The 21,420-nt window shown below is 39.9% G+C and overlaps 1 protein-coding gene across 3 annotated transcripts in view; it reads right to left on the bottom strand.

Moving 5' to 3' along the window:
• The window catches only part of POU2F1 (POU class 2 homeobox 1), a 196,137-nt gene that overhangs the window by 139,467 nt on the left and 35,250 nt on the right, over nt 1–21,420 (bottom strand). The window contains exon 2 of one of the 3 annotated variants that reach the window (XM_043878739.1): nt 2,072–2,154. The exons of the other annotated variants lie outside the window; for them this stretch is intronic. The gene's annotated coding sequence lies outside the window, so the exon portion shown is untranslated. The remainder of the gene's footprint in view (nt 1–2,071; nt 2,155–21,420) is intronic. 3 annotated transcript variants of the gene reach the window in all.

The following is a 21,420-nucleotide window of genomic DNA, read 5'->3' as shown; positions in this document are numbered from 1 at the left end:
GCCCTCAGGCCGCTGTCTGCCCCTCTGTGATGCTGGCTTCCTCGGGGGCCTCTCCCCTCGACCTGAAGACCGTTCGAGGGGTCAATCCTTGCTCTCCTGAGCTTCATGCGCCCTATGTGCCAGTTTCCTCTGCATCACAGTTCACAGGTTCAGTTTTACTGGCTAATATTTAATGATGTTTCCTCACACAATTCACTTGTCCAATATCCTACCCTACTCCTTTGCTTCTCTCATAATGTCTGTCTGCTGTTAACAGCGTGTCAGTGGCACACACACACTCTTTAGTAGAGTCACAAGTTTATGTGGGTCTATTCTCCTTATTTTTGGATGAAGACCAATGACTTCTGACGTGCACACACAGCTATATATGTGAAAACATTTACTCACCAAGTTTTCTGAGCACCTGCTGTGTGCTCTGTTCACTATTCAGGTGGTGGGGATAGAGAACAAGTCAACGTCTGTGCCCTTGTGTAGCATACACTCCAATGGGGAAAACCATAATGCCTTTAAATACACATAAAAATAAATGCTAAAGAGAAAAGTTAATCAGACTAGAAGAAACAGAAGCTCTAAAACAATGAGACCAGATTTTTTTGTGTGATTTAATCTGTCCAACTATTACAGACATATCAAGGAAAGTTACTAAACGGTAAAATTTAATCTCTAATTTGTGGGGAAGAAAACAAGACAATCACTGAGAGAATGACAAAATAAAATATCATTTAATCATCCCTCTATGCTCACTACAAAAACGATTTCACCTCTCTGTTAGGTGGATTCCACCTAACTTACTTTCCTTGTAGAATATGTACAAGAAAAGAAAAGGAGAGGGAAGGGGAGGAAAGGGAGGGAGAGAGGAGGGGGAAAGTGGGGAGGGGAGGGGAAGGAGAACACACTACTGATCTCATCATATAATTCTTCCACCATCAATAATCATTATATTCTTTTGGCTACGGTTAGCCCTAGAATTCATCAGTTGCAAATCTCGGGACTAAAAACAGCATCTTCTAAAAGGCAAAGAGAAAGACGGAAAACAAGAAAGAACTGTAAAGGAAAGTGACAAGATTGTTAATATTCTCCTTAGACGAAGATATTAGCAACTAATGAAAAGTAACATGACTTCAGAGACATTACTTTGCCAACAAAGGTCTGTCTAGTTAAAGCTATGGTTTTTCCAGTGGTCATGTATGGATGTGAGAGTTGGTCTATAAAGAAAGCTGAGCGCCGAAGAATTGATGCTTTTGAACTGTGGTGTTGGAGAAGATTCTTGAGAGTCCCTTGGACTGCAAGGAGATCCAACCAGTTCATCCTAAAGGAGATCAGTCCTGGGTGTTCATTGGAAGGACTGATGCTGAAGGTGAAATTCCGATACTCTGGCCACTTGATGCGAAGAGCTGACTCACCTGAAAAGACCCTGATGCTGGGAAAGGTTGAAGGTGGGGGGAGAAGGGGACGTCAGAGGATGAAATGGTTGGATGTCATCACCAACTCAAAGGACATCAGTCTGAGTAAACTCCGGGAGTTGATGATGGACAAGGGAGGCCTGGCGTGCTGCAGTCCAAGGGACCGCAAAGAGTCAGACACGACTGAGCGACTGAACTGAACATGACTTCTTGCAAGAAGAGAATTTATAAGCAAGCATAATTTTACCAAATTCATAGTTTAGACAGACAACTGAACTTATGAAAAATTAAGAACTTAATTACTTTAATTTCCCAACTGTTTTGGTAACACAGTTGAGTCCACAGAGAAGTAAGCCTACTAATTAGCAAATGTACTAAATTATGTTATGGGGCTTCCCAGGTGGCTCAAAGTGGTAGAGAACCCGCCTGCCAATGAAGGAGACACAGAAGACCTGGGTTCGATCCCTGGTTGGGAAGATCCCCTGGAGCAGGAAATGACAGCCCGCTCCAGTGTTCTTGCCTGGAAAGCCCCATGGACAGAGGGCCTGGCGGGCCACGGAGCAGGGGGTGCAGAGAGTGGGAGGCGGCCGAGGGGCCGAGCAGCAGCAGCAGCAGGGGCAGACATGTGGTTAACAAGGCAGAGTGCACAGCGCCAAACAGCAACTTACCTAAACGCAAGGCCAATGAAACAATAGGAATAGGTAACCTCTTATTTAAAGTCAAAACTGCTTCATTAATATCCCTGCAACGCCTACATAAATGAACCAAAAAGGGTAAATTTAGGCAATATGCAAAGATCTAATGGAAAGGAAAGAAACTAAGCAAAGAAACTATCAAAAATAACCAAACTGAGTATTATCATTATTTTTACAGCCACGTGGATTTTTGATAGCTTCACTCTCTACCCAAACATATTTTTAAAATCCTGAGTAAGGAATTTCCTTGTGGTCCAGTGGTTAGAACTCAGCACTCTCACTGTGGGGGCCCAGGTTTGACCTCTTATCTGGCTGGAGAACTAAGACCCCACAAGCCTGCATGACTTGGCAAAAAAAAAAAAAAAAAATCTGCATAGAGTAATATAATGTGAATAATGAAATAAAGGAAGATATCAACTTTATTACTGCTTGGCTATGATTAGCAACAAGAAATCCTAGCTAGAGTGAAAAATCATACTTAGTTTGCAGCTGGTGATCATTCAGAATAAATCAGGAGTTTGATTTATGATTACTACCTTCCTTATTTTATATAGAGATAAGTCATGAACAATGACTTCTGATTCTCTTATTTAAGAGATGTTAGTAAGACAAAAAATTAAATACCTAGTTTTAACTATGATTTTTATACCTTTGTGAAACTCAATAATTTATTCTCTGATGATATTTCTAAATCCCTAATTTTACTGTCCTAAGCATGTGACTGACAGGAAAGAGAAAAGCAGGAAAAATCACAGAATACAGGCTACAAATTCAAATTCTCCACCCAGCAAACTACAACATGGCTCACCTGAGCTTTTCCTACAGAAGCCTATGAGGGCTCCCAGTTACTTTCCCAACAACTGCCGCACTTCACTGGATACTAAGGGAAGGGCAGAAGCTACCAACCCTGAAGCCAAGAGAAAGAAAAATCAATGTTTTAAAGAACAAGTCTAAAATGCAATCCTCTTAATGCAGCTTAAAATGACTGATTTACAAATTTTGGAAGTCTAATGCTTTCAAGAAAGATTAACTGCCCATTTCAGTGTCTGGCTAAATTGGGGCAGTATCTGCCTGTGTGAGTCTAAGTTCTCAAATTTTCCTAAACAACAGTACACAGCTCTTCAATGGTCAAGGAATGTAACCTGCCGTGCTTTAAAGAGAAAAAGCAACACAGCTCTCAGCAGACTTGGAAATCAGACTGAGTTCTGAATACAATTTGATTTTTTTCAAAATCTTAGTAGAAAATATACCTAAGGAGCCAGAGTTGGAGCATCTCCCCCCAGCCCTCCCCCACCCCCTAAAAAGAGCAATCTCAAACAAACAAAAAAAAGTGAAGAGGAGGAGGAGGAGGAAAGAAAAGACAAGAAAGGACTGGAAAAAGTCTTCCTGATGAACAAATAAAGAACACGGAAAACAACGTAATAATGGCAAACATTTCTAGTCTTAGAAAAACTCTATGCTGTTCATTCTAACAAACTGCAGGCAATCCTTGATTACAAGCTTGTTTTGCAGAGGGCCAGAAGGCAAACATCTTCATCTTTAAGGGTCATTCAGTCCTGTCGCAACCCCTCAGCTGACTGTCGCAGCACACGCGCAGCCCCGGATTCTACACAGAGGATAAAAAACAAATGCGTGTGGTGGTGTACATGCGTGTAATCATGGGTACAGAAATTCCCATCTAATTTTCATGTGTCATGAAATGTTATGCTTTTAGTGTTTTTCTATTTAAAAATAAAACATTTCATCTTTGCTCCCGGGCCATACAAAGACTGAAAGCATGCTGGATTTGGCCAGAGGACAACCTGTACTGTGCTGCGCTTGGTCGCTCAGTCGTGTCCAACTCTCTGTGACCTCATGGACTGTAGCCCGCCATGGGCTGTCCATGGGGATTCTCCAGGCGAGAATACTAGAGTGGGCTGCCACGCCCTCCTCTAAGGGATCTTCCTAACCCAAGGATCGAACTCAGGTCTCCCACACTGCAGGTGAATTCTTTACCGTCTGAGCCACCAGGGAAGCCCAACCTTATGCCTACCCCTGTTTCCAGCAACGTAGAAATAAAAACTGCCACAGTTCAGCAGTTTGTATTTGACTGCGAAGTAATCTCTCCTGAAGACAGATGCCACCCCAAGGAACAAAAGCAGAAAAACAATCCAAGGCATGACCAGAGGCAAAGCAAGAAAAGATCAGAACTGCAAGCCTCTGCCTCCCACCTCCCCCCCAAACTCCTTTGCTACATCTTTAGAACATCCTGCACAGACAACCGAAATGGTACTTTCCTACACAATACAAAGCAAGAAGCTCTTTGCCTTTTCTTTTGCTGCCAAATGTATAAACCAAAGGATTTCCTGCAAACTCCTGTAACCCCAAAACAAGAAACCAAGCAATAAGGTTCCTGAAAAGCAATAACAAGGGTCCACTAAAGGTCAAAACATTTCCTCACACATTAACACATTTATTTTTTATTTTTAACTTCAAGTGCACTAGCCAGGTTTTAGTATTAGAAGAAATGCTTAGGATCAAAAAGGGGGGTACACTATGGACTTTCATTTGAATGTTGTATGGGACAAAGAATAGAAATACTAAAAATCGCATGAAATTTTCAAAATAAAATGTTACTACTGTTCCTACAAAGGATATATTTCTCTAATTCTTACAAAGGTTCTTTTTAACCCCACTGAATCACTTCTGCAAACCTAAAACGATAGATTCACTCTCTATGTCAAGTCACAAATTGTCCACCAGATTCTTCCTTCTTCCATCTCTTTCACCACGTCCCCAAACCCTACCACAAATCACTGAGTGACTTGCCAATTTCTTTGAAAGAATAAATAAAACCATAGTTCAAACCTCCAATGATCAGGTATTGCATCTCTGCAGTGAACTAAGGAGGTCTCTGGCTATTTCACTAGACTTGCTAATCTGATGTTTTTCTCAAAGATGAACAAGTAGGCAAATATCTTGAATCAGTCACACAGCCCTCTCCAAAAGCAGCTGACCTTTGTCAGCAACAGTAAAGCAAGCTAAATTTCAAGCTAAGTTTCAAGTGTGTAAAATTTGAAATTTCAATATTTTTTCTCTGGAATTTTAAGTCTGGTGTACATAAGTAATTCCCTTTATTGTTTGCCCACTCTAAGCTGTTTGCTGTCACCAGTTCTCAGTTCCACCCCTACAAAAAGTAATAGAAGACAAGAAGCCGACAGTTAAGCCATCTACACAACACCACGCAAACACCCAAGGAAAAGCAGCAGCAAATCAGTGAGAGCGTCTCATGACTGCAAGGTCTGTTCTCAGCAACTAGATTTATTCCCATTTGTCTGTTTTGTTATGTTAGACAAAGAGGAGAAACTAACTCACCAACCCATACTGAATGTGAATCAAAGATATTTTTCAAATGCAGGATATTAAAAGGCACAGAGTAGAAGAACAGCAGTAAAGATTTTGGCTCCTTCCACCTGCCCTGGATTCTGGAGTTGCAGCTTCTTTAACAGCCAATTTTCTCCCCTTGTGGGGTTTTGATGTGCATCTCTCTCCACTTCCTTTTCTACCCATGTAGTTTTTTAAAAGGAGATAAAGCAACTGTATAAGAATGCTTAAAGGCCTCAAAGACCTAAAGCTTCACTGGTTGCGTGTGGCACTGGCGGAAGAGAAGGAAAACGTGAGGTAATGAGGATCTACTGTATTTACCTTATGTGCAGGCCATGCGGACAACAATAGGAACTATGTAGGGAGCACGTTTTGTCAAAAAGAACATGGCAGCCTAATGGGAGGCCTTTGTTCTTCAAAAGGGTCTCCTTTCCCCCTTTTGTGCTTCACTTGATTCATGGCATCTGAGCTGCTCTTGAACTTGACAGACTGACAGAAAGAAAGGGAAGGAGAGGGGGAGTCAGACACACAAAGAGAGGGGGGAAAGGGAGGACTTCAGAGAGAATTCATCTGAAAAAATTAGCTCTACTGCCAGTTTTCATGAAGTTTTGGAACTTTAAAGGTGTTAGAGAGTATCACTCAGTATTAAAATAAACAATTTTCACAGAGATTGTCATGAGTAATAAAGCAGATACAGAACAAAATGAATTATGTCCAAAGAACTGCTACACTATATTCCTTGAAATCATAGTTTGAAAAACATCTGATTTTCAACAGTTACATGAAAGACAGCATTCCTCAAACAGGACTAGTAATTAAATGATTTTGAAGTTTAGGTGAATTATACTTGAATCAACACTGCAGAAGAACACAAAACCACCAGCGCCACCTGCAGGATAAATACAGATGAGACTTCTATACTGTATTTTAAAGCCTAAGATTTTTTAAAACAAGCCACTCCATAACTAATCTTTTGACATTTTCACTTTTCAAGTAAATTACTTAAAATTTTTTAAAAAGCAGTGAATAACTTCAGATGAAGAGCAAAACCGTTAGGAACCTTTAGCCAATTTTAGGTATTTGTGAATACAAATACAAAACTACTAAAAAGTTTCATATTAAAACAAAAGGCGAAAAAAAGAAGAAGAAAAAAAAAACAAAAGGCTACTTCAAAACAATAAAAGATCTGGCTACAAAGTATGGTGACTGTTCTTTCACTTTAAAATATTTACTATTTTTCTTCCCGACTGTAAAACATATATTCATTATAAAACTATCAAACATCTCTGAAATACAGAAAGCTATCCGAGCAGGGCTTCCCTGGTAGCTCAGCTAGTAAAGAATCCACCTGCAATGCAGGAGATCCCAGTTCGATTCCTGGGTAGGGAAGATCCCCTGGAGAAGGGATAGGCTACCCACTCCAGTACTCTTGTGCTTCGCTGCTGGCTCAGTCAGTAAAGCATTCACCCGCAATGTAGGAGACCTGGGTTCAATCCCTGGGTTGGGAAGATCCCCTGGAGAAGAGAACGGCTACTCACTTCAGTATTCTTGCCTGGAGAATTCCATGGACAGAGGAGCCTGGCAGGTTACAGTCCATGGGGTCACGAAGAGTCGGATATGACTGAGCAACTTTCACTTACCTAGTCCCAATTGTTAGATTTAGTATTTTCTCTTCCAGCTCCTACATATATAATTTTCTATAGTATGCCATATGTGCTTGTTTGGGTTTTGCTTTGTTTTTACTATTCCCTCTCCAATTTAATATATTTTATATCTCCTTTCAGTCCACACATCAATTCTTTTTGGTGGTGTACAATAATCCACCATAGAGATGTACTAAAGATTAGTGACTGAGATGCTGTTGATAGGTATTTGGATTGTTCCGTTTTTTCCACTTTACAGACAATGCTTTAAGAAACAGCTTGTATGTATACAGACTATGAGATAGAGATTTTGTATGTGTCTTTGCTTACTGGTATAAATGTTTCTGTAAATTAATGACTAGAGGTAGAATTTCAAATATTTAAAATTTTAATATTATCAAAGTGCTCTCCAAAAGTTGTGCCAAGTTTCCTCAAATTATTTGAGAGCGCCTATTTCCCCTGATCCTAGACAACAACAATCTTTTTAATATTTTGACATTCTAAGAAACATTGCTTTTGTTTTAAATCATTTTAGAACTTTCACACATAAACATGCTCCTTCAAGTTGAGAATTCAGTACATTTATTCCCAATATTTACTGATGAAAATACCTGCAGAAAAAGCATTACTCTTTTTAACTATTTTCAGAGCCAATTACTACTTTACAAGTCATATCTCAATTCCATTTTTCAACAGAATTACTCCCCAACCTCGTTACTCATCACAGTACATTCAGAAGGCACTGGATATTTCCTAACTCACCCTCAGAAGAAAATGTGCTACCAATAAGGAGATGTCAAGAATTTGCTGCAGGCTCAAAGGCAACTGTAAAAAAAAGGCAGGATCACATAAACGAATAATCTTTTCAACAGAACTACTTTGAAGATAGAGCTTTCAACTGGATTCATGTACCTGAGCACATATATATGTTGCTTATTGTATATTTGTTTAAAAGTAAGGACCACTCTAGTCACACCTTGTACAGACAAGAAATCATACAGGTCTGTGGATGTTACAGCGTAACTGTAGACTGACCACTAAAATAAGGTGAAAACTGAGTTTCAATCCCATAGGCAGGGTTTCTCAACCCCAGCACTTCTGACATCCTGGACCAGATTCCACTGGGGGAGGAGGGCTGACCTGGGTGCTTCAGAGAGTTCAGCAGCAAAACCTGGCCTCCAATAACCAGTGCTACTAGCAATAGCCTACAAGTTGCTAGTGGCACCTACAACCAAAAACGTCTCCAGACACTGCCAAATGTTCCCTGGGGAGCAAAACCATCCCAAGTTAAGAACCACCACCCTAGGCTAACTAAAAGAACTACGCCATATATACCACTTCTGCATGCACTGTTGCACCAGTTTGATTTTAAAAGTCTAAAAATATTTAAAATAACTAAGCATTAATATTTTAAATATTTAAAATACTTATCAATTACTCTTCACCACAGTCTGCTACTATCAGTGAATATGGCAGCACCAGTAGACAGAGACTTAAAAAAAAAAATCTAATTACTAACATTACTAGCTAACAGTTATGTTTCATGGTGATTTAATGAAAAAAACATTAAATTTGTAAGGTAATGGCTTGAGTTATTTTAATCATGTGAACTATCCTGTTGATACTTATCTCCAAGATATAGCTTTTTTAAAAAAAAAATTATTTATTCAGCTGTACTGGGTCTTAGTTGTGGCATGAGGGAGTCTAGTTCCCTGACCAAGGATTGAACACAGGCTCCCTGCATTGGGAGTACAGAGTCATAGCCACTGAACCACCAGGGAAGTCTCCTCCAAAACATATCTTAAATCCGTCATTTCTTTGCATCTTCCACAATCTTCAACTAGGCCAACATCATCTCTTATCTAGACAAAGAACCTTTAACTGTTCCCTCAGCTTCTACTGTAGACTCCTCCAATACAATCTCCATCCATTCATTCATCCTTCAACTAATAATTACTAAATGTCTGCTATCTGCCAGGCAGACTAAGTAATGAGTATTGAGTACCATGCACAAAACTCTCCTACAAAATCCTTTGCCTAAGAAACTTAAATTCTAGTATAAAACACATCTGAAGGCAGTTAAGTGATCTGGGGAAAAAGAAAGTAGGAAAGGATAGACAGGGTGCGGTCTAGTGTTAAATATATGTGGCCAGGGATGGATTCACCAACTGTACAAAGACCTAAAGGTTAGGAAGTGAACCACAAGGCTCTATCTGGAAAAGTGCCCAGGCAAAGAGAACAAGGATGAAGGTTCTGAGGTGGGAGCGTGCCTCTGCTTTTACTCTGTATGCAATAGGAAAACTCAGGAGGAGTGGAGCAGAGGAGAGCTGTGCTGTAACATTTTAAAGGCGAATACTAGCGACGATGTCAAGAACAGGCTGTAGGACTGCAAGAGTGGAAGCAGAGACCAGCTAATTCATATGAGTTTTAGACCAGGGCAGGGTAAGTAGAGAAAAGAAGAGGCTAGATTTAGGATATATTATTAATTACAGTGATTTGTAAAAACAAAAACTGAATCGTATCATTCTTCAAAAGCCTTTCAATTACCACTTTCTTCCCCTTGTATTGGATACAAAATGAAAAATACTAAATATGGCCCCAAAGGCTCTACATGATCTACCTCTGGCCTCACCTTACTCCTCAGTAACCAAAATGTCTTGGCCACACTGACCTTTCAGTCCCTCTATGACCCCAAATTCTTCTCCACTCAGTGGGGGTGGGAGATTGGGGCACGCTGTTCTCTCTGCTTGGAATGAATGCCCTTCTCACCTTTTGCTTTGCCTCTTAGCTCTCATGCTCACATTTCAGTTCTTAGCTTAAAATTCACTTCCTTAAAGAGACCTTCCCTGACATGCCACTCTGAATTAGCTTCATGGCCTTCCCTCATTATATTCTCTCAAAAAAGTACTTTTCCTTGATAGGACTCACCTCAATCAGTGACTATAATATTGGCTTAAGTATACCTAATAGTTAATGTTTGTCTCTTGAGACTGCAGGCTATAAAGAATAGGAAGCACTTCTGTTCCACTTACCATCATATCCTCAGGGTATGGCACCATACCTGGTACCTGGCAAGTACAAAGAATACTTTTTGAATAAATGACAGAGCTTTCATCCCAGCTCCGCCAGATATGATCTAGTCACTTAAGTTCTCAGGACCACAATGTCCTTTCCCCCTTTTTAATGTTATGACTCTAAGAAGACCATAGAAACTAGAGTAACTGAGACAAAGAAATAGGAAATCACAAGTAGTCTTAAGAACACTTTTTCTGAAGCAGTCAGGGAATGGTGGGAGTGGGAGAGAAACCAGGGAGGGCCTTGATTACTGGGTTATGACTTTCAGACTCTCTTCAGCAGCCAAGTGGTGAAGGCTTCTTGAGCAGTACAGTGGTACAATCAGAACAATATACTGGAAGGTTAATCTATCTGTGGTATATAACTACCTGAAGAAGAGTCTAAATGCAAAACTGTAATTAGAATCCATCAGGTGAATAAGGCCTCAACTAGTTTTAAAAGGTAGTTGAATATGAAAACACAAATATATGTATTACTAAAGATTCTTAGCATTATTATTTAATAACTAAATTAAGCTCATGCTTGGTTTTAGTTATGTTTAGATAGAAAGGAAAAATAAGTGAGCGAACAATGTAAAATACTTTCTTTTCCCTATTCATTCATTAGTCACAATACAACCAGATTAATCTTTCAAAATCATGGCCCAGATCATATTACTCAAAAAACTTTAGTGGCTCCTCACTGTCTACTGAATTAAGTCCAAACACCTTAGCCTGATATTTAAGACCCTACACAAACTGGCAAACTTATTTACTTTTACTCCTGTGTGTTCTAGCCAAATTGAACTACTTTTGCTCCAAACACAAGTTTTTTCTGTCTCCACCAGATTTTGGTTCACATAGTTCTGTCTTTCTGAAATGCAATCCCACCCTCCACTCCTAACCCACTTGTCACAATCCTGCGTTCCTCGTTCAGGACCCAGCTCATGGTCTCCCCCTCTCGGCCCCCAGCATACCTCAAGTACAAAACTATTTCCTCCACTTCTACAGCCCCATACTTCCAGGGCTTTGTAACTTACACTATACTATCTTGAAGACTTTCTCCTTGTATGTTTGATTTCCCCAAGTAAATTATAAACAACTTCCACCCTCTCCTTTTGTGAAGTTAAGATGGATACATTTGCACATAAAAACAACAGAATTTATAATCCGTAAAAACTGTTCTAAGAGCCTTTTGAGGGCAGGAACTGTTTCTGATTCATGTTTTGTTTCCTATAATTCTTTGAGCAAAGTTTGTACTTAAAAAAACTTTGCTGAATAAAATACTCATATAAATTTTAAGGCTGAATATAAAATTTGCCGTTATGACTCAGGTCTCATTCACTGAGGCCACACTGAAAGAAAGAAGCATTTATAAGCCCCTGTGCTATAGTTAGCCGGGCTTCCAGCTGGGGCGGTGGTGAAGAATCTGCCTGCCAATGCAGGAGACTGGGGTTCGATCCCTGGGTCAGAATGACTGGCTAAAGACAACCCATTAGGTGAAACTAATCCCGTCACCATAAAACCGAGACTGTGAGCCACGGGGCAGAGCGGTTCTCCTGGGTTCCCTGACGCTCCCTCTCTCCACCCGGGCGCCCTTCCCAATAAAGTCTCTTGCTTGGTCAGAATATGCCTCTCCTCGGACAATTCATTTCCGAGTTTTAGACAAGAGCCCAGTTTCAGGCCCTGGAAGGGGTCCCCCTTCCTGCAACACACATCCAGATAGTGAAAAGGGACTGACACATTCAAATAGGATTTTACTGCTGTATAGGCATCTCTCTGCCTTAAGAACTCAAAATTATGACTACCTTAAAATAAAGATTCCTGTAGCTATAACCAGTATACCCAAACCCTAATTTATCAATAGATATTCACTCAGGCTCTTCAGGAAGGAGTCACTGTACTGTTCTATCCCAAAGAGTTCTTCAAATACAACAAAAAAATAGATAAAAATCACATTTCTTTTTATCCACAGACAGCGGGCTTCCCTCGTGGCTCAGTGGTAAAGTATCCACCTGCCAATGCAGGAGATGCAAGAGACATAGGTTTGATCCCTGAATCAGGAAGATCCCCTGGAGAGAGGAGCCTGGCAAGCTGCAATCCATAGGGTCACAAGAGTCAGACACGACTGAGCGACTAAACAACAGGTCAACCAGAGAACATCATTTCTTTTCTGTCTGCATAAGTCAGATAATATGGTATTAAAAGCACTGAGCTAGAAGTACACTACCTAAATTTTAATCTCAGGTCTCACTTATTAGATGCTCACCTTCAGCAAGTCACTTAATTCTGCTGTTTTCAACTTAGTTACGAACTCAATGCAGAGTACATCATGGAAAATGCCAGGCTGGATGAATTACAAACTGGAATCAAGATTGCCAGAGAAATATCAACAACTTCAGATATGTAGATGATACCATTTTAATGGCAGAAAGTGAAGAGGAACTAAAGAGCCTCTTGATGAGGGTGAAAGAGGAGAGTGAAAAAGTTGGCTGAAAACTCAACATTCAAATATCTAATAACATGGAATCTAGTCCTGTCACGGTATGGCAAACATAAGGGGAAAAGTGGAAGCAGTGACAGATTTTATTTTCTTGGGCTCCAAAATCACTGTGGACGGTGACTGCAGCCAGGAAATTGGAAGACACTTGCTCCTTGGAAGGAAAGCTAAGACAAACCTAGCTATGAGTGGTAGTTGCTCAGTTGTGTTCAACTCTTGGGGACCCATGGACTGTAGCCCACAGGCTCCTCTGTCCATGGAATTCTTCAGGCAAGAACACTGGAGGGGGTTGCATTTTCCTCTCCAGGGGATCCTCCCGACCCAGGGATCAAACATAGGTCTCCGGCACTGCAGGCAGACGCTTTACCACTTCAGCCACCAAAGCAGAGAAACCACTTTGCCAAAAGGTCCATACAGTCAAAGCTGTGGTTTTTCCAGCAGTCATGTACAGAAGTGAGAGCTGGACCAAAAAGAAGGCTGAGCGCCAAAGAATTGATGCTTTCTAACTGTGGTGCTGGAGAAGACTTTAGTCCCTTGGATAGTAAGGAGATCAAACCAGTCAATCCAAAAGGAAATCAACCCTGAATATTCATTGGAAGGACTGATGCTGAAGTTGAAGCTCCAATACTTTGGCCACCTGATGTGAAGACCTGACTCACTGGAAAAGACCCTGATGCTGGGAAAGACTGAGGCAAAAGGAGATGGGGAAACAGATGAGGTGGTTGGATGGCATCACTGACTCAATGGACATGAATCTGAGCAAACTCTGGGAGACTTGTGAAGGACGTGGGAGCCTGGCATACTGCATTCTATGGGGTCGCAAAGAGTTGGGCATGACTTAGTGACTGAACAACAACAACAAAGGAACTCAAGGTTATTTGGGTGAATATCCTGACCAATTCTTCATCTAAAAATTCATGTTCTGTCTGCCATCTATTCTCCTGACTCAGCAAAAAAAAAAAAAAATATATATATATATATATATATATATATTTATTATTTCCCTATCAGGACTACATCTATTCCAAGGGACAGGAAACCTAATACAAAGTGATATAAATTAAAAGAAAAGTGGTGGTGGTGGTGGGGTGTTTAATGGGCTCAAATAACTGGAATAGCCAGACGTAGAACACATTACAGTCACTTAACCAAAATCTTCAAGACCTGACTTTTCTCTCTTCTCTGTCTCTCTCAGACTTCCTTCTTAGGCTTTACCTGTTGGGCCAAGAAGTGCAGCCACTCCTGCATTTCATTAGCCTGGGTTTAAGTGGCAGGAGGATTCCTCCTAGCTCTAAAGCAAAAGCTGTGATTGGCGTCACCCAAGAAACTGCCCACCTTGAACAACCCACTTGACTGGGGAATGCCAGAGCACTCACTCATTACGCATGGACTCAAAGTGGCGAAGAAGTGAGTCCTCCCAAGCAAAAACAGAGACGTTCTTTACTCCTTCTCACCCAAAGTAAATTCTTCCACTGAGGCTCATTCCCATTTCCCTCTCCCATCACCTATAACCTCCACCCCCATTATCTTCTTTGAAAACCAAATTATGTCCTGGAAACCTTTACCTTGATGTTTGGCACATTATCCAAATTCTTAATACAAATGAGGTATCCTTTTCTCTTCATTTTCGAAAGCCAGTCAGTCACCAATTCTCAGAGATTTCACCCTTTAAGTGTTTCCCAACCCTCTTCCCTCCCCAGGCTGTGTGCAGCCCCCTTAGCCTAGGCCTCCCCGCCGCTCCTGCCTGATTCCTGTGACTGTACCCACCCGGCCTCCCCACACCCAGGCTCATACCACTCCAGTCCATGTTCCATGCTGTCACCTACGGTCTTTCCAAAGTTCAAGTCTAATCTTATTTTTCTTTCATCATACTTTTTAATATCTCCTTGTTTCCTACAGCATAAAAGCCATCTTAATTCTGACCATCTTCACCACATAATCATGCTCTTACAATTTCCAAAATTTAGTAAGCTGTTTTTCATTTGTCCTTTGTTCACATTGGGCTTCCCTTGTGGCTCAGCTGGTAAAGAATCCACCTGCATTGCAGAAGACCTGAGTTCAATCCCTGGGTTGGGAAGATCTCCTGGAGAAGGGAAATGCTACCCACTCCAGTATCCTGGTCTAGAGAATTACATGGACTTATAGTCCATGGGGTCACAAAGAGTCGGACATGACTGAGCGACTTTCACTTGTTCACATAGCTCTCAGCTGGAATCTTCAGGTGTTATGCCATGGATTCAAGGGGTTTCCCCTACTCTAAAACACCTGGGTGAACAAGATTCAGCTGAGGTGTTTGTTCTATCATGAAACCTTTCTTTTAGGTACCCATTAGGACTTCTTTGAGCCCTCAACAAACCAAATACAGGTCTCTCTCACAATACCTACAACATTTCACTGCACTTACCTATTCACAGACTTGTCTCATTTCTATAGATTTTAAAAGCAAACATGATTTAGGAGTATTTGAAAGGCTTTGTGAAAACGAAGATGCCTGAACCTACTAAACCTATTAATAAATTAGGGCCCAGCCATGCATACTGTGAAAAAGCTTCAAGGTGAGTAATGTCACCTGCCCCTACCTCTCTAGTTAAAAAAAACCAATGACTGCTGAAAATCTGCTTAAGGAAAACAATTCTTATTAAATATATCCAGTTTTTCAAAATGTTGGCAGTAGGGAAGCAGTAAATGTTATGGAATGTAAGTTTAGTCTTACATTTTGCTGTGAATTAGTCACCAAAAATCACCCAATGGAAGAAAATGAATCATAATATCATTTTGGGGCATTCCAATTAAATAATGCTTTACACACTGGGTGGGTGGGGGTGGAGGGGAATGGGGAAAGAAACAGATGAAGATATTACCCAAATCAACATCTTCTCTGATAATCAAGAATGGAACATTATCCCATACATTCAACTGCTGAATCAAAGGATAAATGCTTCTGATTTTAGGTTCAAGGTCTCTACAGTTATAGGTGAGACTTTAAATAGTACTCGTTGTTTTTTAACAATAGATAAAACTAATACTGCCTTCTTCATAGCTTCCTATGCAGCAAGAAACGTGGAACATAGCTCTGGTATGAAGTTAGGCAACAGAAAAAGACATAATTACCCCTGCATCAAATCCCATTTAAAAATATTTTCTACCTCCTTGCAGGGCCACACGCTAGTTCATTTGTACAAGTGAGGTGAAAAAGAGGCACAGTGGTTGCTCTCACTTAAAGCACATTAGTAATATTGCTCAAATTCACATTAAATAAAATTGAGGCTGCCAAATGTTTCATTTGCATGTCACCATAACCTTTAAGTCAGACCAATACTCATAAGATTTTGCGAAAAGAATACCAAGATGTCTTCTAGATTTGTGGCAGCATTATCAAAAAGGTTTCCTGTTTAAAACCTGAACAATGTGTGAACAGGCTTGTTTAAAAAATTGAAAATCCCACTGAAGCAATTTAACTCACCATATTATATAGGAATCTGAAATATTTTGCCACAGGACTCAACCAAGCAAGAATAGAGTCCATTCATTCTCATCAAAACTCAAACTAATAAAACTTACTATATGCCAACTAGAGTATAAGTGTCACTGAAGTTGCCTTCTTTTTTTTTTTTAAACTTGTATTATAAAAGGAGCAAACAGAAAAAATCAAATAATACAGAAAAGACAAAAACTTTCCCTCAGTGAACATTTTCTATTCTTTTCCGTACTGACACAGACAAACTTAGCACAAACTTAAAAAGGAAAAAAAAATCTAAGAGAAAGAACACTATTTATTTAAAATTTTTAAAATCCTTAACCAAATAGTTCCAAGTTCCACTCTTAAGAAGAAAAACTAGAAAAATAAAAGATGAAACATGATGATGGAAAAAAATGACATCTTGTTGTACAACAGAGTTAGTAAATTATTACAGAATTCACAGAGGATAAAAGTTTTGTTTCTGACCTTTAAGTACAACCTCTTGGGCTGAAAAGAGATAGAATAACAGTAATTCAAACTGCCTAAAGGACTGTGGGCTTTTCTTTGAAGTGAAGCTCTTTTGGCCTCATTAACTGAACTTGTCCCTTGATAACAAAGTCTGTTCAAGTTTCAGAAGTATTTCATTTATAAATTCATCATAACATGCACTTTGGGTCATCCTATTTTAAAATATACATTGTAAAGAACACTGTACTGTAATAAAACAAGGCCATTTTTACAAACCCAAAGGCTCAAAAAAATTATGTAAGTATGAATTAAATGTATACATAAATCAGCCAATACCCAAAGATCCCAGCAAAATACCAGCCAGCACAGTCTTGGGCTGTGAAATATTAGAAATGACATCCTTGAAGATACATGCTTTTTCTCTAGTGCCATTATGTATCACATGAAAAACTACAAACTAATGATCCATGTTAATTCTGCTTTAAGCAAAAAAAGCTATCAAATATATTTTAAAAGATTTTTTTAAAGTTTTTCTAATAGGCAGAAATATTTTAATTTTGCTACTTGTGGCTCACTTGTAAACATCTTTTGGTTTGGAATTTGCAAAAAAGTAAAAATCCACCTTTAATAAAAGCTGTAACTTAATTACACAATTATACAGAATATAGATAACAATCTGGTTTGTCCTCTCAAGTCATCAGCTATGGATTTCATTATGGTGCTCATTTCCCTTCACAGCAAAAAAAACATTAACACTGAAAACAGACTTTGGAACCTTATGGCCCCCTAAACACTTCATATTAGTGATTCTTGCATGAGCTTCTACACAGAAAACTATGCCGGAATAAGTTTAAACAGCACTTTGGAAAAGCACACTTGAATTCCCCAAACAAGTCTCTCAAGGGGAATTAGTGAGGACTGCTGATCTGTAGGGGCTTCCCTGGTGGCTCAGTGGTGAAGAATCCACCTCCAATTTAGGAGACTCCAGTTCAATCCCTGGATGGGGAAGATTCCCTGGAAAGGGTACTGGTAAGTCACTCCCATATTCTCACCCAGAAAATTCCATGTATATAAGAGCCTGGCAGGCTACAGTTCATGGGGCGGCAAAGAGTCAGACATGACTTAGCAACTGAACACGTAGGCATATTGTCTAGCAGATGTAGTCTACAAAGAAACTGCAAACATCTGTGCTTCATCTGCAAAGATATAGGACATGAATCCTAGACTGTTGGTTCTAAATATACTCTCTACAGAAATCTCTTCAGATCATCCTAACAGTAAATAGGATGGCGTTCATTTGGAGAAGCATCATATCTTATGAGATGAAAGATAAAGAAGCATTAAAAAACACAGAAAACTGCCAACCCTAAGAAAAGAAATACGTTTGATTCAAATAATTAATACATAAAGAAGAAACAGAAAAAAGAATAGAATGGGAAGGACTAGACATCTGTTCAAGAGAATTAGAGATACCAAGGGAACATTTCATGCAAAGATGGGTACAATTAAGGACAGAAATGGTAGGGACCTAAAAGAAGAAGAGATTAAGAAGGCGTGGCAAGAATACACAGAAGAACTACACAAAAAGGTCTTAATGACCTGGACAGCCACGATGGTGTGATCTCTCACCTACAGCCAGACATCTTGGAATGCGAAGTCAAGGAAGCATCACTATGAACAAAGCTAGTAGAGGTGACGAAATTCCAGCTGAGCTATTTCAAATCCTAAAAGATGATGCTGTGAAAGTGCTGCACTCAATATGACAGCAAATTGGGAAAACTCAGCAGTGGCCACAGGACTGGAAAAGGTCGGTTTTCATTCCAATCCCAAAGAAAGGCAGTGCCAAAGAATGTTCAAAGTACCACACAACTGCACTCATTTCACACGCTAGCAAGGTAATATTCAAATCCTTCAAGCTAGGCTTCAACAGTACATGAACCGAGAACTTCCAGATGTACAAGCTGGATTTATAAAAGGCAGAGGAAGCAGAGATCAAATTGTCAACATCCGTTGGATCATCAAAAAAGCAAGAGAGTTCAGAAAAACATCTACTTCTGTTTTATTGACTACACCAGACCACCTTACCTGCCTCCTGAGAAATCTGTATACAGGTCAGGAAGCAACAGTTAGAATCAGGCATGGAACAACAGACTGGTTCCAAATCAGGAAAGGAGTATACCAAGGCTGTATACTGTCACCCTGCTTATCTAACTTACATGCAGAGTACATCAGGCGAAATACTGGGCTAGATGAAGCCCAAGCTGGAATCAAGATTGCCGGGAGAAATATCAATAACCTCAGATATGCAGATGATAAGAGGAACGGCTCTTGATGAAGGTGAAACATTCAAACAACAAAGATCATGGCACCCTGTCCCATCACTTCATGGCAAACAGAGGGAGAAACAATGGAAACAGTGACACACTTTATTTTCTTAGGCTCCAAAATCACTGCAGATGGTGACTGCAGCTATGAAAAGGAAAGACACTTGCTTCTTGAAAGAAAAGCTATGACAAACCTAGCCAACAAAAGTCTGTATAGTCAAAGCCCTGGTTTTTCCAGTAGTCATATGCAGATGTGAGAATTGGACCATAAAGAAAGCTGAGCGCCAAAGAACTTATGCTTTTGAACTGCGGTGCTGGAGAAGACTCCCACGAGTCCCTTGGACAGCAAGGAGATCAAACGAGTCAATTCTAAAGGAAACCAACCCTGAATATTCACTGGAAGGACTGATGCTGAAACTGAAGCTCCAATACTTTGTCAACCGATGTGAAGAGCTGACTCACTGGAAAAGACCCTGATGCTGGGAAAAACTGAGGGCAAGAGGAGAAGGAGACGACAGAGGATGAGACAGCTGGATGGCATCAGTGACTCAATGGACACAAGCTTGAGCAAGCTCCAGGAGATGGTGAAGGACAGGGAAGCCTGGCGTGCTGCAGCGCATGGGGTCCCAAAGAGTCAGACACGACTGAGCGACTGAACAACAAATACCATATCTATTTTCTCATAATTCCTAATAAAACACAGATAATTTAATTAGTTTACATTATCCACTGTTAAGTCTACAACACCAATATACTGACCAAGGATACAAATGATGTGGTGTTTTTATCCATCTTGCAAAACCTACTGTGTCAGGAAGGAAATATACCCTAAGGTTTGATCAATAAGCTCTGAATGTCAAACCAGGAGAATTCCCAAGAAGTACAAACTTTCAGTGGAAAAACACAATTTTCCTAATACCCAATATAGAGAAAACATGAAAGCAAATCAAAACAAGAATTCTCCACTAATATATTGTAAACTATGTCTCCAAACCCTATTTCTTTCCATACTTAGCAAAATATTGATAAATACTGACCCCAATTTACTTAGGTACAAATGAACTCAAGATTATTTTTTTTGTTTTTATCAAGATTAGTTTTAAAACTAAAAACCTCATAGTCTGCTCATGAGATTTTCTTATAATACCTCTGCACACACACAAACCTATTATTACCTGAAATGTTAAATTTTTACTGATTTCTTGAGGAACACAATCCTGAAATTACTAAAATAACACAGTAATTTGCTTTTAGAAACTTGGCAAAACAAAGTTTGTGAATGTGTATTCATTTTCAATCTAGCCTAAACTGAACATAATAAGGAAAATTTGAAGAAATAAACAACTTACAATAAAGACATAGTGATATTATGACATATTTTTAAAATAATGCACTATTTTATATACCAGAGTACTGAGTTATGCAAACATTCTAGGCCCTTAAATTTCCCCTGTCAATGAGATCTGTTGTTGCTGTTTACTGGCAAAGTCATGTCAGACTCTTTGCGACCCCGTGGACTGTAGCCCACCAGGCCCCTCTATCCATGGGACTTCCCAGGCAAAAACTACTGGAATGGTTTCCTTCTCTAGGGTATCTTCCCGACCCAGGTATCGAACCCATGTCTCTTGTGTCTCCTGCACTGGCAGGCAGATTCTTTACCACTAGGTCACCTGGGAAGCCCCTACAGATGAGATTACTGGAGACCAATTTTTAGAGTCGGTTTGATCCACTCTGTTGATACAAAGAAGACTTCCAGAGTCCACTAAGTAAATAGCTACATCTAGATTCATAGAAAACCAACAGACTGTACCTTTGTTACTTGTATGCATCAATGTTCAGCCCCAAAGTAGCATCCTCTCAGGGCAATGCTAACAAAAACTAATTCTCTCAAATAAGATTACATTTTTTTCCCCTTACATTCCTGTGGTAATAGCCTTAAGAATAAAAATACTGAGTAATATTCCATTGTGTGTATGTACCATAGCTTCCTTATCCATTCATCTGCCAATGGACAAAAAGAGGACCCATACAAGAATCTGATCATACAAACAATGCTCCTTTTCACAGAAGCCTTTGCATTATTCTAGGCAAACAAGAATAACATGTCAATTATAAAGGTAAACATACCCTTCCAGTGCTTAATGAATATTTGGCTCCTAGGGGCAAAGACGATGACAAAGAACACCTTGCAAATTATGCTTTCATTCTTTTTCAGCTCATCACACTGCTCCACTGAATACACAGGCCCATCCTCACCCTGAGTCAATTATACCTCACCCTGGATTAATCAGCTTCCTCTACTTTAATGAAATGATCCTTATTTCAGTAAGCCTGGTGGTCTACAGCCCACGGGGTCGCAAAGAGTTGGACACAACTGAGAGACTAACACTTTCCCTTTTCAGTCACTCACACCAAAGGTCATATCTGGAATCCCATCATCACCCAGAACTACTCCTCCTCTAACACTTCAAACTTTCTCAACACAACCTCACTCTTTCTGGATCGCTCACT

Source organism: Cervus elaphus, chromosome 20 (assembly GCF_910594005.1).
Source record: "Cervus elaphus chromosome 20, mCerEla1.1, whole genome shotgun sequence".
Taxonomy (NCBI): Eukaryota; Metazoa; Chordata; class Mammalia; order Artiodactyla; family Cervidae; genus Cervus; species Cervus elaphus.
Note: the sequence above shows the minus strand (reverse complement) of the source record. Positions and strands in the feature narration are given on the sequence as shown.